The sequence below is a fragment of the Wyeomyia smithii genome, chromosome 3 (genome assembly GCF_029784165.1).
Source record: "Wyeomyia smithii strain HCP4-BCI-WySm-NY-G18 chromosome 3, ASM2978416v1, whole genome shotgun sequence".
NCBI lineage: Eukaryota > Metazoa > Arthropoda > Insecta > Diptera > Culicidae > Wyeomyia > Wyeomyia smithii.
Genome location: NC_073696.1, coordinates 175,407,328 through 175,422,780, shown reverse-complemented (window position 1 = coordinate 175,422,780; position 15,453 = coordinate 175,407,328). Strand labels below are relative to the sequence as shown.

Genomic DNA, 15,453 nt, shown 5'->3' with positions numbered 1-15,453 from the left:
AGCGAAGTGAAAATTGGCTGCAACTGACAGAATAGAAACGCACGCAAGTTTTCGCTTGCTGCTGCTTTTTTCACTAGCGTTTGCATCCGGGAAAAAAAATAAACCCAAGTGAAAAAGATGAGATCCACAACCTTCGATTTCGCTGGATCGAACTTGTTTACAGTTCCAAGCGAAGTGAAATTTTTGCAGGTTGCATTTTTCACGAGCGTGAAAAAATGAACGTTTTGCATGAGATTTTCACCTCGCTTGGAACTCTAAATAGGGCTTAAGAAAAAATTCTAACAAATTTTTGGTAATTTTTCAATAGCAAATAAATGTTTTTACCCCGTAAGATAAAAAAATGGTTTTGTTTTATTTTGGGGCCCCGCACTATAACTGGGCCCCGGGCCCCCACAATCGTAAATCCGGCCCTGCCTGTACTTATTCATTTTCTGACATTTTGCATGATTTATGTGAAATACATAACATCTACGTGAAAATCACATGCGTACTATGTTTTATCACGTAGTATTTACGTGAACATGGCAACGTCAAACCGAATGTCATTAGAAAAAGTACCGCGTGAACTTTCTGTGCGAAAATATATAGAAATCAAAATGGCGAAGATATTGTCTGATTCAGTCTCTGAACATAAAATCGAGTTTCCCGATGGCTTGCCAATAAGTGAGCTTTTGAAAAACCAGAAGAATTTGACTTCGAGTCTTGAGCTTATGGATTTTACACAGACTTAGTTCAAAGGTCGAGGAGTTACCTGAACACAAACAGTTGCAGCTAACAGTGAGTGTCGTAGCCAAATGTCGTAATATTCCTCAGTTTTATGTCATTTACTGCCCATAAAAGCATATAAAAGTCCCATATGGAAATGCTCACAACTGAGAAAATCGCAAATGCAGTTCTAATTTTGAATTTATGGTAAAATAACTTTGATTTAACGAAAAGTATGTTTTATTCAACTGTATGTTCATGAGGTGGAACATTGTATATTTCTACGAGTTATTAGAACTTTTGCATGAATCCCAGGCTTGGAAATAAATGATGGGACTCGTTTGTCTATATTTTCTCTCTATACACAAAAAATAAAAGCATCAATCTCCACGCATTCTAAGACGGCCAAGGTATTTATCATTATTCCTTGTTGTGTCTGTCATGTCAACAGTTTATTTCACTTCAACATTTTCGAATCATACGAATTGCAATATAGCGATTTGGTTTCAACAGATTGCAACATGAATCAGTGCATGTTTTTATCACAGAGCAATCACAGCTGATAGACAAAAGCTCGTTCTACATAGAGTCTACAATGAAATTCCTAAAAAAGCCAACGAGAAATTTATGCAGACTGTTAGGTCACACTCCTGATCACTACACTTACACACAGGGCTTCTGTTGTTCCCAGAAGCTAAAAAAGATAGATTTTTCAATATTTTGACGGACCTGCCGATCGATTCTGGGGTAAAAAAAAACTCAATCCTCCCCATTCGACCCCCGTGCTATAAACAGTCTGATGATGAAAAATGGTTAATTTCCACTAGTTAGGAGCATTATATGAGTTTTAGCTGGCTGAGCAGAGGTTAACCTTGTTTTTAAAAGCAATAACATCTAAAAAGATACCTGGGTTTTTCTACTCGTCTCAGCAAAGCGAACAGCTAGTGAAATCAGCAACATGCGGTTTCCTGCGCCAGTGATGACCACTATGGGCTCCCGAATGAAGTGTTATGATTTGAATAAAAATTGTCCCGATGAAAATAATGATTTCAACTGGTTGTTAATAGTGCGAAGTCAATACAAAAAAGGCATATTTTTGTCATCGTGAAGTATTTTTAAATTGTATTCACCACAACCGGTCACTGTTTGGGATCTTGAGTTTCTCAGACAGAATACGCAACAACAGACGATGCGATGGTGAAAAAAGTCACAGGTTGCTTGTTAGTGTGAAGTTTTGCTTCACTTGCTCTGTCGTTGCACCTGACTGTCGAGAAATAGGATGCAGAGAGTGTCTCATTATCTTGCATTTGAAAAGTTTTTCCTATCGCCCTGGTTATCTATGTAGGGAATGCTAGAGTACACGTGGCGTATGGTTCGATGCAACTTTCATTGCTTCAGTTCAATGCACAGATATAAGAAGGGTTGTGCATTTAACTACGACACAATAACAGCCACATTGCATCGTACGTCGTGTTTACTTTTTAAATAACAGTAGCATTATGTGAGCTGTAAAAACTTATGAATTAGTGTATTTGTCGAACTCATCAAATGTATTCGATTAACGATAGAAACTAATTTGATTAGCCAAAATTAAACAAAATAGGTTTGCGTGAATTTTGAAAAAATGAACAAATTTATTAGAATTGCAATTTATTAAATTACATTAAGTGTTGTCTTTTGATAAGAAAGATGTCAAACGGGAGTTCAACCACATATAGGATAGCAATCAATTTGATGTGGGGTAGATACAATTAAGAAATATTTGTGATATATTAATTACCATTATTATTTCACAGCAGTGAAATAGATTCAAGGTAAAATATCACTGTACAATGAACATATCAAATTCGACGGTTATTTTGTATTGCGATTATGGAAACAATTCTTATTCCTCTACAATGGTTATTGTATGTGAAATTAGTGAAATACTAGCGGTGGCAAAAAAACAAAATGATGCGATAGTCAAATATTAAGAACCTAATCCTAGAAATAACAGTTTGACAAGCGACAATAGATTTATCGTATCAATTTAGAATTTCGCACCTGAACGTATAAATACAGACGCGTCTTGAAAAATAAATAATTATCTTACTTATAAATATGTTGCACAGCTGACATGTCAAGTGAATATCTTACGATACTATACTACTTCGCTATTTAAATAAAATGTATGTAACTACTATGTAATTACGTGATTGAATAACCATTCTTTTTCCTCTTGTTTTCAATCACCAATAGATTTTGACCCTGGAAAACTGTTGCACTAACAAAAATAGAGATCATAGCAAGAAATCTTTTCTAACATTTTAAAAATTATAGTTATACAGTCAGGTTTTTTTTTACGCGGGGGATACGTACCTCGTAAAAAACCGCGTAAAAAAACCGCGTTAATTCAAAAATCCGCGTAAAAAAACCGCGCTAATTCAAAAATCCGCGTAAAAAAACCGCGTTAATTAAAAAATCCGCGTAAAAAAACCACGTTTTTTAAAAAATCCGCGTAAAGTAGTCCAGCAAGAAGGGCTTTAGAAAAAACCCGAGACGCTCTAGAACCAGTATTTAAAATTGTCCTCTTTGACGGTCATTCCGGATCTTTCGGTGGGCGGAGAGTATTTTTTGGACTAAGTCTTTTACTAGATAAACACATAAACGTTTCTGGTTCCAAACCCACGTTAATTCGGAAATTCGCGAAAAAATTTTTGAATTAGCGCGCTATCGCGTAAAAAAACCGCGTTAATTCAAAAATCCGCGTAAAAAAAACCTCGTAAAAAATCCGCGTATAAAAAAACCTGACTGTACTGTAAAATAAATTTTCAAAGTATTTCAAAAACATCATTGAACTTCAATAGTCTTATCAAACTCCGAAAAAAATCGAATATAAATTTATATTTTTATTGCTTGATATCTAATAAACTAATAAACTAATGAATCAACTTTTATTTTGTTTCATATAAAACATTAACACCAAACCAACTGTTATAGATATTTCAGTCTTATACCAAAAAAATCTGAATCAACAATAAAAATTTTGCATTAGTAATAGAAGTGTGTTTTGTAAACATATCAAAATTTAATTAAAGATACATATAAGATTAGCGCCAGTGCGCTCTACTATCGCCCATAAAAGATTAGTCAATCACATACCACGCGCCCCCATCATCAAAGCTTTCGTGGTGCTGCTTTGTCTCGCGTCCGAGCAGTCCAATTTTAGAACATCAAACACAAGAAACAATCTTTTTCCAATTCACATGTTAATGCCAATTCTGATTACTTATATTATTATTTCTCTAGTTATAATCGTATTCCTCTGATCAAACGTGACGAATCAGAGCAAATTGGTAATATATATGATACCTACAAAATATCTGACTATTTTGCATATTTTCTGTAAACCCGTTCAATGTTATCTGCTGTTATCGTTGTTGTTTATGGGAGCCACAAGTTCTACTTCACCAATTTTTTATTCGCCCTCAAGTTTCTTCCCTAGCACAAAAACTATCACATATGCTCAAATTAGTCTCATTAATAGTCTTTACACATTTTATGGCACGCTTGTATTTGATTATTATACATTACAGAAATCACAGAAATTGATGTCGTCCAAGTATTCCAGCATTGATATTCACTACACAAACCAGCGGTAATTGGCTGTCCAGCCAATCAATGACACTCAGCTTATCTTTACAAATTCGATTTAACACATCAAGCAATTTATTCCAATACGGTCGCAACACAAAGCTATTCTCCCGCTCTCACAACCATCGTCCCCGTATTCACCTACTGAAGTCAAGAGGTATCCTTGTGCACTTCAACGCTTCCGGAAAGAAACAAACCCCCAGAAGACGGGAAACATAAGCGAGCAAGTACAACACTTTTCTTTCTCCACTTTCTTTTCTGTGGTGCAAATCTGTGCGACTTTAAGGCAAAACACTTTATCAAACTGTTTGGTACTGGTAAGCACACCAGAGCTCACCAGCTATCGCTTCGAATTCTCACGGTGAACTAACGCTTGGCAAGGAAGTGCCAGGATATTTTATTTCGAATTGCACTGTGATGTGACCGCTTATGAGAGGAAGCTCACGAGCAAGAGTAAACGTATCCTAGACAAAAACAGAGAAAATTTAGAACTACGATGTTTCTCTCAATTTCTTCTGAATATCAACGTTGATAAACAAAGAGCCGAACAGCCAGGTTCACGTGGTTCAACCGACTATCCCTGATGCATTTTGAGACTTGCACAGTGAATCGGGATTTGTCCCATATCGTTTCAGTGATAAGCATAGACTGATTCCCCTTCTATGTAACGGATTCTGCACAGGAGTTCTCTCTTGTCTACGAACATGCGCTTTTTCGATGTTATGGTCTGCAGTATGATTCTTGTTGTTATGCCATCCGTGCACTCATGATTTGATATATTTTTCATCCTGCGATAAAGCGTTTTCAGGAACCGTTTCCACCTACTGCTTCTTCTGATAACGACCACATGCGAAACAAGCAGGAAAAAGTGCTGACGCAGGTCAGAAGAGTGAGATGTCTTTATCACACGGTACTACAGAGCAAAAGCCAATTTATGGTCACAAAATGTCATTGGCACTTAATGAGCTGGTTTTATTGATGTCCGCTAAAATGATATGTTAAAATTTTTAGCTTTACTCCTACTGATAAGTAAAATTTATGGTCATCATGCAGTCGATGGTAACTGGGTAGGTTTACAATGTACAGTTTTCAATTAATTTCAATTGGAATAGGAAATGATTCTCCATTCATGATCGCAGTACTTTAGAACTATGCCGCAACGGAACAAACGGAAATGTACTAGTATCCGGTAAAAGGAAGCACGTTTTCTGCCTTTCATGTCCTTTGTTGGGATGGTCATATCCACTAGCGTTTTAGTTCATTAAAACGTTAGCGGTCGAGTAAATGTGTTGACTAAGTTAGATGGATTCAATCCTACACCAAGTAGGTTATGTATGAAACATGTGTTGCTGAAGTTTGAATAAGACTACATTGGAAGCGGTTTTGGAAGCAATCAGTGGTATTCATTCCACTTGGTAACGCATATAATCGTTTCATAAAGTGCTTTCAAATTCGGATTCTTGTCCCTCATTAGGTAAATCTTATCACGTTCATCAATAATTTGTTCTCTCAATTGTTAAGATTGCTTTTCTTTGGTTCTCCTTGGAGAGCAGCTTGCCTGAGCGTCTTCCCAGATTAGGGGCGACTCAAACAGTGACTGATCCGGAGCGGACGGCTGAACTATGGAATGCACTAAATCGCCAGCTACACCCAAGACGGCAGCCCCGTTGCGAGACTAGGTATCGCAGCCCTAGTAAGGCAGCATGCTGAAAAAAACATACTACGAACAATCCAGAGAATGATACGAATCGGAACAATCGGTATAGACTCAGGCAAACGAAAAAAGACAACGATTGGAAACTTGGCTCTTGAAATGTTAGGACTCTGCTCGAACCAGCACGCGCATTTTGGCCAGAGAGCTATGGAAGGCAAAAGTGAAGGTAGCAGCCATACAAAAGGTGCGTTGGCCTAAAACCAGAAATCGTGAATTCCGGGCGGTTGATCCGACCGCGGGCACTACTTTCAAGTACTACATCTACTACAGTAACAGCGACAGAGCGAACGGGGCGTCAGTTTTGTGCTACTTGGAAACCAAATGAAGCGTGTCATTAGGTGAAGGCCTATTAATGACCGTCTAGGCGTATTGAGGATCAAGGGTGGATTTTTCAATTACAGCCTTACCAACGTGTACGCGCCGACAAACGATAGAACCGATGACGTGAAGGAGGAGTTCTATGAGCTCATTGAAAAACGTATGGAGTGCCCACAACACGATATAAAGATCGTCATCGGAGATACGAACGCATAAGTCGGACGAGAGGAGTTCTTTCGTCCCGTTATTGATAGGGAAAACCTTCACTCTACCACCAACGACAACGGCTTGAGGTTAGTGAACTTCACCGCGGCCAGGGGAATGGCCAGATAGTACCTGTTTTGCACGTCTGAACATTCGTGAGCACACTTGGAGACACCCCAATGGAGAGACCAGCTCCCTGATCGACCACATGCTGATCGACGGCCGGCACTTTTCAGAAGCCCTAGATGTGCGGTAGATGTTGCGGCCCGGTTTTCCAACGTATTTAAATCGAGATCGGCGAGGAAGATACGTCTGGGCATCCAGAGGTTATCAGCGGAAGGAGTTGCTGCAGAGTGTACTCAGAAAGTTGATAGACGGATCAATTAACCAACTGGAGTGGACCTGAACGAGCAGTGGAAGCATATCTTTGATGCGGTCAGCGAAACAGTGCGAGAAGTGATAGGCATGACAACGGGAACCACGCGTAGTGGTTCAATGCTGAGTGTCTCGAGGTGACGGAAGAGAAAAACCGAGCCTACGCCAACACGTTAGTAGCAGCTAATCGTGTGACACGTCACATGTGGGAGGAATACTGGGCTGCAAGAGCTGCCGAAAAGAGGCTTCACCGCTGTAAGAACCGTGAGCACAACGATTGCGTCCTGCGGAGGCGGAAAATTGCTTCACCAGGCACGAGGCGAGGAGCTTCTATAGAACGATCAACGGAATCAGGAATCGGATCATGCCAGTACCTGCCATGTGTAATGACAGAGAGGGGAACCTGATTACCGCTAAAATCGCATGTGGCCATGCGTTGGAATCAACATTTTAAAGTGGTGTTGAACGGTGAGGAAGGTGGGAGAGTCGTCGAGGGGAACAGTATAGAAATTGGGGAGGACTGGCAAACTGTGGACCCATCAACATTGGAAAAAGTGAAGAATGCTTGCAAAGAGCTAAAAAACCACAAAACCGCTGCAAATGACGGCTTACCGGCCGAACTTTCCAAAGTCGGGAGCGAGCAGCTGTGTAGTGCAATTCACCAGATTATCCTCAGGGTATGGTCTGAGGAACAACTACTTATGGACTGGTTGGAAGGACTCATGTGCCCTATTTATAAGAAGGGACATAGACTCGACTGTAGTAACTATAGAGGCATAACCTTCCTCAATCCCGCTAGCAAAATTCTCTCCCGTATCCTGTTCCAGTGACTGAGGCCGTTGCAGGAATCTTTTGTTGGAGAATACCAATGCAGTTTCCGAGTGGGACGATCTACGACGGTCCTGATGTTTATCTTGAAACAGATCCTCGACAAGTTTCGAGAACACAACTGGCAGACACATCTTGGTGTGGTGACACATCTTGGTCATGGTGTTAACCGTTGTGGTAAATAAACGAGTTGTGGTAAATAATGCTAGAACCTGGTTCCAACAAAACTAATTAAACGGTTACGTGCGACGCTTAACGGTTTCACATCATGCGCCAGGACAGCGGGCGAATTTTCGGACGCGTTTGCGACGATAGATGGTCTGAAGCAAGGTGACGAGCTCTCGAACTTGCCGTTCAGCATAGCTTTAGAAGGTGCAATACGAAGAGCAGGTATGCAGAGCGGCACCATCATCACAAAGTCTCACATGCTACTAGGCTTCGCGGACGACATTGATATAACTGGTGTTAACCGTTGTTGAGCAGTTGAGGAGGCCTTTACGACTCTCGAAAGGGAAGCTGCGAGAATTGGACTCACCATTAACACTGCCAAAGCGAAGTACACTAATGTCGCTTTTTACGCGAAGGAGACGTGCCACGTAAAAAAGCCCACGTTAATTCTGCAATCCGAGTGAAGAGAAACCGAAATCCGCGTAAAAAAAATACCGCGTAAATTCCGGAATCCGCGTAAATTCCGGAATCAGGGTAAAAAAAAACCGCGTAAATTCTGGAATCCGCATAAAAAGCGACCTTAGTGTACATGGTGGCATGCAAAGAGCGTGGTAGTTCTGCGTGTGCTGGTGCTGCGCTGGAGATGGATGGGGATATTTTCGAAGTGGTCGACGAACTTATTTATCTTGGTACTCTCGTGACATGTGACATCGAGGTGAGCCGCGAGGTGATGAAAGGGATTGCGGCAGCGAATAGGGCTTATTACGGATTGCGTAGCCAGCTTGAGTCCCGTAGCGTACAGATCCGTACGAAATTTGCGCTCTATAGGACTCTGATACTCCCGGTGGCGCTCTACGGACATGAGTCGTGGACGTGGAAGAAGGCCGATCGACGAGAGCTTGGGGTCTTCGAGCGTAGAATCCTGCGATCAATACTCGGAGGCAAACTAGAAAATAGAGTGTGGCGCAGGCGCATGAATCACGAGCTGTACGAAGTATATAAACATGCTGATATTGTCAAGGTGATGAATCACTGCAGGTTACAGTAGGCTGGGCACGTAGCACGGATGGCGGATAATGGCAAAGGCAATGGATAGAGGCCGACGACTTCAAGGCAGACCTCGCACGCGCTGGTTGTGTGCTGTCGATGAGGATGCCAGAGCAGCGGGTGTAAGGGGAAATGGAGAGGAGCAGCCCAAGACCGAGTTTTGCGGAGACATATTCTGGATTCGGCATAGGATCTCAACGATCTGTCGCTATAAAAGTGAAGTAAAGTAGGTAATTTTGATTTCTTTTGACGTAGAACAACATCTCTCAGGAAGTTCTGCTACATAGAGATGTAGAATGAATATCTTAAACCGGAAAAGATGAAAAATATGTCCGATTTCGAATTTATTTATTTATTTATTTATTAATTGATTTGTTTACATACATCGGACAAACAGTCTAAATGAACACTTAAAAACTAATGACTAGAACTATATCTGCACATAAAAGTTTGTAACACGATCACGAAAAACAGTAGAGGAAACATGGAAGTCGAACAAATAATAATATCTATTGAATAGAGCGCACATAGTTCGAATAGGCTCGTTTTGTGAGTAGTCCGTCCTATGTTGTTGGAGCCTCAAAAAGCTTCGTTGACGCAGTGGACGTGGCAGCACGTTCACATCCATTTTATTGAGAATCCAGGGCGCGTTGATCTCTCCTAGCAGGATCTTTCCGACGAAAACCGCTTTTTGCACATTGCGTCGCTTTTCGAGAGTGTCCATTACTAAAAGTCTGCACCGGGCTTCGTACGGAGGTAGCGCATCTGGATTTCTCCAAGGAAGTAGTCGTAGAGCGAATTTTATGAACTTCGACTGGACTTTTTCGTTTCTAGTTATCCAGATGCTGCGAAAAGGGCTCCACACGACGGCAGCTGTTTCCAGAACAGACCGCACTAGGCTATAGTACATGGAGCGCAGGCAGTAAAGATCACGAAATTCGGTTGTTATCCGGAGAATGAACCCAAGATTCCGCCTAGCTTTGTTAATTATATAACTGTAGTGTTCCCGGAAGTTCAACTCTGCATCAAGCATAATCCCAAGATCTTGCACTACGTTAACTCTGGTAATGGTTTCATCGCCTATACAATAGTTCCACTGAATAGGATGTTTTTTCCTCACAAAAGTAATCAATGAACATTTCGATACACTGATAACCATCATGTTGTGTTGACACCAGTCGTAAAAACTGTTAATTACACTTTGCAGATGTTCACAGTCGGCAGGAGTTTTGATTAGGTAATACATTTTCAAATCATCGGCATACAGTAATTTACAGTCTTTTGGCAGTGTTAGACAGACGTCGTTGAAAAAAATGGCGAATAGTAGTGGCCCCAAGTTGCTGCCTTGCGGAACACCTGATCGGTTAACGAATCCTGCTGACTCCACGGAACCCAGTTCAACAGATAATCGGCGATTGCTTAAATACGACTCGAACCAGTGAACAACGTTCGAGGACACACCAAGCCGATCCAACTTAGCAAGCAGGATACGGTGGTTAACTCTGTCGAAGGCCACTTTCAAGTCGATATAAACTGTATCAATTTGATACCCTTGTGGCATGGAAGTGAGACACAGTGATGTGAATTGAGTTAGGTTAGTTACAATGGATCTGCCAGGGAAGATTCCATGTTGCTCATGCGAAATATATGACTCTGCTGCCCGGAAGAGTTTTGCGTTCATAAGTATCTCGAACAGCTTTGAACCAGCACATAGTGAGGTAACTCCACGATAGTTAGATACGTCGCTTTTATTACCTTTTTTTAGAACTGGAAACATAATCGACTTCTTCCAACATTCTGGAAATAGGGCTTGTGATAAGGACAGGTTGAATATGGCTTTCAATGGCGCACACAGTTCAACGGCGCATTTTATCAAAACTGTCGAAGGAATTCCATCCGGTCCAGGCGTTTTCGAAGACTTCAATTTTTTAACAGCTGCTAGAATGTCTGTGTTATTGAAATCACGGCAGTACATGGAAACCATACCAGTAGGGACATTGGCAAGCGCGCTCTCAACTTGTTGATTGCTGCATACTGCATCGTCAAATATACTAGCAAAACGTTTCGCAAACAGATTACATATTGCTTGAGTGGAGCTCGCGGTTTCGCAGCCCAAAAACATGCTTGAAGGCAGACCATGTTCCTTCCGCTTTTCATTAACGAAAGCCCAAAACTGTTTTGGCTGAGTTTTCAAGGTTTTTTGCATTTCTGTTGTAAAATTTATATTTGGTGCTCGCTTCAATGAATCTCTGTTTGGTGGCGGAATTTCGGTTGTTTGAGTAGAGCCTCAAAGTTCTAGAGCGTTGTTGTTTCAAATAACGGAGACGTCTATTAGTCCACGGAGGTGACATTTTTGGGCGACGAACTGGTACGAATCTTGGAAAAAGCTGCGTGAGCGTTGCGTTAAAAAATTAAACCGCCTCGTTTACGTCGGAAGCATTGTAAACTGGTGACCAATCGACAGACAAAAGAGCTTCTCTATGGCCCTCAAAGTTGATGCGGACGAAATCAAGGAATTGATCGTCAGGGGTTTCACTGAAGCGTATGGGAGCCGTACAATGCAGGTGTGTCAGGATTGGAGGATGCAGAACATCAACGGGAATAAGCGCTTCAGGAGGATCTGAAAGTTGACACATCGGTACAGCCTCTTCATCCACAAATATTAGGTCTAGTATCAGATCAGATTCAGATTATTGGTCCTTAAGTTGAGTTGTTTCATATGGATCAGCGACATATTGTCCATAAAAATGTTACTAACGGAGGCTGATTCACTGGGTACAATTTGGGCGTACCCACCAGTAGCGGCACGCCAGCACAAGTCCGAAAGATTGAAGTCACCGAATATCATGTGAGTTTCGCACACATTTAAAGATTCTGCCACGGAAGAAATCGAACTGTTGAGTCTCTCTATGACAGAGCGGTTTCTAGATAAGTCCGGGGGAACGTAAATCACGCCTAAGCAAACCATTCGTTCAATGCAGTCAACCTTAACCCAAAGATGCTCTAGGCTGTCGTCGATACGAACCGTGCAGAGAGTGGAATTAAGTGAGTTCTTAACAGCTATGAGAACGCCTCCTCCACGCGTTCTACCAGTCACTTCAGGAATGCGATCCTTCCTATATACACAGTAGCTCTGGTTGAACAACTGCATAGAATTGATATCGTCTTTCAACCAGGTCTCCGTCAGAATGATGACGTCGTACTCGCAGTCAGAAACAGCAATAAAAAAGTCGTCGATTTTCGTTCGTAGACCTCTAACATTCTGGTAGTATATCCTGATAGGTGTCACGCGTTCGGTCGGAGCTACTTTGAGCGTGCCATGAAGTATATCTGAATCGAGCGAAGTTCTACCAGTAGTCTGTACCATATAGCATGGGGCGGAGTCGGATTGGCTTTGAAGACTGTAGCGTGTCGCAACCTGATTGCAGGAAAAATCGTCACACAGAGATAAACTCTTAATATTAATATACTTGCCCATGCAAGCACGATGGAAGACCTCCTCTCTAACATCAGCCTCAGGACCGAGACAACTGTGATGAACGCTGGCTGCAGGAGGCAGGACTGAGTTGAGTAGATCGGAGGCTTCCAAAATGCTTTCTACAGTGCGTCTCGGTTCGGTATCTTCCGGCGTCGTTGGGATTTCTTCGTCGTTCTTTTGGTTAGTTGCTGGCAGATTGATTCCCATGATGTATTCTTTTGATTGCTATACACTGTAGTCAATAGTTTTTCGTTTTCTGTTCATCTGATTCTGATACACTGGACATTCTTCACTCCATGCTGCGTGCTCAATGGATCCATCTACATTCTTAAGTTTAGCACAGTTCGCGCATTTCAGTACAGTGGCATCACATTTTCTCATAGAGTGGGCACCAGCGCACCGCGGACAAGTTTCTTCTTTTTCTTTACAATCTGAACCTTTGTGATTAAAACCGCAGCATTTATAACACCTTAGCAAGTCCAGACCATCGAACACACGGCAGCTATCCCAGTTACATAACAATTTTCCTTGTTCTAAAACTTTGCGGTATGTCACTGCGTCCACTTCAAATATGGCATTTATCGTTATCTTTGGACATAGGATAGCATTTTCGCAGTTTAAAATGGCTCAAATCAAACATTATGGGGTTATCTTGGACGAGTGCTTCTTTGAGCTCTACTTCACTAACTTTATCACTCATGCCTAGCATTTTTATTGTGGGTTTTGGGACCTCAGGTGTCTCTATTTCGTAAAGATCGCCCATGCACTTTGACACTCTTTCCTTCAAATCGTTCACGGATTTCTCGTTTAGCAGTTCTATCACTAAAGCCCCATCTTGCCGTGTTCTCACATCTTGTACATTCAATGATCGCCGGTCGACCTTCTCTCTCATCACCTTGCTAATATTCGATATATCATCTTTATTTTTTGCTGCTATCACTATCTTTGGGTTGGGCTTTCTTATATCCACTGTTTCAATTTTATTTCTCCTGTTAGACCCGCCTGCGGCCCCAAATTGGGTCTTCTTGGAATTGTGTTTAACGACATCCGAGAATAAGGTAGACAAACTAGATTTGGGTGTTTCATTCGCTACCTCCACATCAGCAACAATCTCAACAACGTTATCTCCCGTCTGGTCCATCATTTTTCGTTTTTTCGAGGAACGCAGAACTCGCCCCGATTTTGACGCATCGCTGGCATTAAAATCAGACTTCAACTTTCCGGTCAGAATTTTTGAGCACTCTTCTTTAATTATTTTTTTCATTTTCGACTCAAAATTTTCAGCAAAATCGATCAAGCACTGTAAGTTCTTAAGATTTGATGCCACTTCATTCATGGTTTCTGCGACTTTTGCCCTGTCGTCATACCCGTGTAACGTAAAACACACATCGCAAACGTACACCGCATTTTTATTCTTCTGTAGCACCTCAATCTCGTGTTTGGGCACGTTCAAGCAATTAGTATGCACTTGTTGTTTACATCGACCAAAACATTCTAAACAGTCATCCGTATCTGTTACGGGATTGCAACATACAAGGCATATAGACACTGTGAGCGAAATCAATTCAGGATTAACGCTTCCAGCAACGGCATTAGCGTCTGCTCCATCACCACAGAACGTCCCGGCGCTTGGCATTTTGCCGCGCGCTGGAAGACAATGCAACACAGATGGCTTTGTTCTTTGCTGCTAGTCCAGAACCGAGTTAAATTTTTCAAATGGTTTCACTAATGCTAATAAATCGGTTAGTTTTCGAAGGATTTCCTTCGTTCTTGCAGCAATCGATTGGAAAATCTTTCGAAAATCCTCCCAAATGTAGAAAAACAGGTCTCATTTAGCAGCAGCAGCAGTTGCAGCAGGTATCAGCATCTATATTGGCAAGGCCAGCTGGTGCGGCGGCACTTCTTTTAGTAAAAAGCTGCATCAGCAGTAGATACATTAGCCGGTACTTCCTCTTATGAAAAGTTGGCTCATTTTGTTCAGAAGAATAACACTGTCGGAAATAGTACAGAGATGCGATCAGCATTATATCCGATATAAAATTGAACAATTGTTCTTTTGAGGACAACAAACAAATTATTGAAGATTAAATATATTCTCGTTTTTTTGCGTTTGTTTCATTCTTGTTCAGTTACGAATGTGCAAACTAAAATTCGGTAGCACTTCAATTCCTCTTTTGCACAAAATCTCAAACATATTCAATACAAGTAATGTAACAAACAACTTATGTAATGTAGTTCTACGTCAACCTTGCGGTCGTGGCTTTGCATGAAACTTTTGTGATTTTTGGTGTAAGCCGAAACAAGCTGGCGGGTTAATTGCTTAAATAAAATCGAAATTAATAGTTGACTGCGAAGTCTGTGTATATTAAAACAGTAGGTCGAGTTCCAAATCAAAGCCGAGGCTTTGCTATTTATATATATGACAATTGCGAGGCTAGCGCTGCGATTCTATAGATACTAACAATCTCGCCCGAGCCGGGATTTGAACACAACACGACTGACATCGGACCTCGAGACCAGTTAGAGGAAGGTGTTAAAGAAGTTATTTCAGTCATCGTCGTACAATCTGAAATTTTCCATAATCTATTCAAATGAAAATTTAAATTGATTATTTTATTCGTCAAGCAATTCCATCTCTGATTCTTACAAAAATCTCAAAATAAAACCCACTTAATTATAACGATATATAACTGTATGAATGATTGATGTGAACCAAATCGTCAATGCTGCCGCATACCAGATCAAAACGAAATAAATCTAGCTACACAATATGTTACAGCGTTTCCATCACTCATATTTCTTTTGTAATATAATCATTACGCGTGATTTATTGGTTTTGGCATAAGGAATCGAATCGTTTGTATAAAAGTTTAAAAGAAAGCGGCTCACTCAGCATCTCATAGAACAATATCCGACGTTCTGAAATGGCCAGTAAATCATACGTTTGTTGATACTAAATGTGTGTTTCATTGAAAACTGTTAC

At 41.1% G+C, this 15,453-nt stretch overlaps 1 protein-coding gene across 11 annotated transcripts in view; it reads right to left on the bottom strand.

Annotated features, from left to right (window-relative positions):
- LOC129727084 (uncharacterized) overlaps positions 1–4,721 on the bottom strand; it is a 37,448-nt gene extending 32,727 nt beyond the window's left edge. For 4 of the 11 annotated variants that reach the window (XM_055684517.1, XM_055684527.1, XM_055684518.1 and 1 more), the window contains exon 1: positions 4,061–4,721. The gene's annotated coding sequence lies outside the window, so the exon portion shown is untranslated. The remainder of the gene's footprint in view (positions 1–4,060) is intronic. The other 7 variants (XM_055684524.1, XM_055684523.1, XM_055684526.1 and 4 more) reach the window with 3 other exon arrangements.
- Positions 4,722–15,453: the final 10,732 nt, after the last annotated feature.